This window comes from Mus caroli, chromosome 17, assembly GCF_900094665.2.
Source record: "Mus caroli chromosome 17, CAROLI_EIJ_v1.1, whole genome shotgun sequence".
Classification (NCBI taxonomy): Eukaryota; Metazoa; Chordata; class Mammalia; order Rodentia; family Muridae; genus Mus; species Mus caroli.
Window position 1 is genome coordinate 37,286,078 of NC_034586.1, and position 1,521 is coordinate 37,287,598.

The window sequence follows — 1,521 nt, forward strand, 5'->3', positions numbered from 1 at the left end:
TATTTCTGAATTTCTTAATTATTTAACAAAATATAATTGAAGTCAAAGCAAAAACCATCATATTGTAATTGTACAAGACAGGCCAACAAAAAAGAAAGAAAGAGAGAAAGAAAGAGAGAGAGAGAGAGAGAGAGAGAGAGAGAGAGAGAGAGAGAGAGAAAGAAAGAGAGAGAAAGAAGGAAAGAAAAAAAGAAAGAAAGAGAGAGAGAGAGAACGAGAGAAAGAAAGGAAGAAAAGAAAAATGAAAAGAAAAAAAAGAAAAGAAAACCAAGAGAGGCAAAGGAAACAGAGATCTAATCCTTTAGTGTATGTATATTAGAAACAAATTTTACTAGCACTTTCATGCTCATCTTGTGAATATATGTATACATATTATATACTTTTATGTATATATTTGCCAGTAAATGCTTCAAAAACTTTTAATCAAATAATTTTTATCCTATCAGAGCTGTGAATGAAATAAACACAATTTTCTTGGGAGGAGAGTAGCCGTTTTGTTGTGTTTTGTCTTGATGTTTTAGATTGTCTTTTTCCTTTGGTTTTGTTGGTGGAGTTCTTCTTGCTGTTGTTTGTTGTTAGTATTGTTTGTGTTCTTAGTTGTAATTTGTGTTTCAGTAGTTATAATTTCATCTATTCTCTTTTTATTACCTCTACTCGTTACTTATTCTTCTCAGTCTGAAGTTTTATTTCTTGGTCTAATTTGGTGGACATGAATTCTTTTTCTTTATCATGATTTTTTTTTTATTTCTCTTTTAGCTATTGAGATATGTTTACTGAGGACTGGAATCTAGAATGACACTCATAGTCTTTTAGAATACGAAATACTTTGCTTCAGGCTCCTCTCAATTTTATGGTTTCTATTGAGGAATCATCCACTCAATTGATGAGTTGTCATTTATATTTTACCTATGTTCTTTATTTTTCAGCTTTCAGGATTCTCTCTATGTTCTAAATATTTAGTGCTTTAAACATATTTAGTGAGAATCTCTCCTCTTGTTTTATTGACTTGGAGTTATATGAGCTTCCTTGGTAAGTATGAATATGTATGTTCTTAATTTGGAGTCTGTGATCTTGTTGAAATTATAGTCTATGCCATTGATTTGGGATTTTTCTGTCTTCAATGCCTATAATTCCAAGATTTAGTGTTTACATAGTACACAATATTTTTTTACATGCTTCCTTCCTCTATGTGTGTGTGTGTGTGTGTGTGTGTGTGTGTGTGTTTAATTTCCCATATACTTTGCTTGAAGGACCTAATTCTTCAGGTTTTTTTTCTCTAAGTCCTAACATTCTATCATCTATCTAATCCATTCTACCTTCCTCCTCTTGAGCTTTCGTTAGTTTCTTAATCCTATTATTAATTCAGGTGGAGTTTCTTTCTTNTACTAAATGTAGTTTTTAAATCCTGAATTATCTTCATCATTTCATTTGTCAGTATATTCATTGTTTTGCTTGCTTGTTTGTTGGGTTGGTTGGTTTTGAGTTTGTTGGGTTAGTTGGTTTTGAGATGTTTGTTCATGT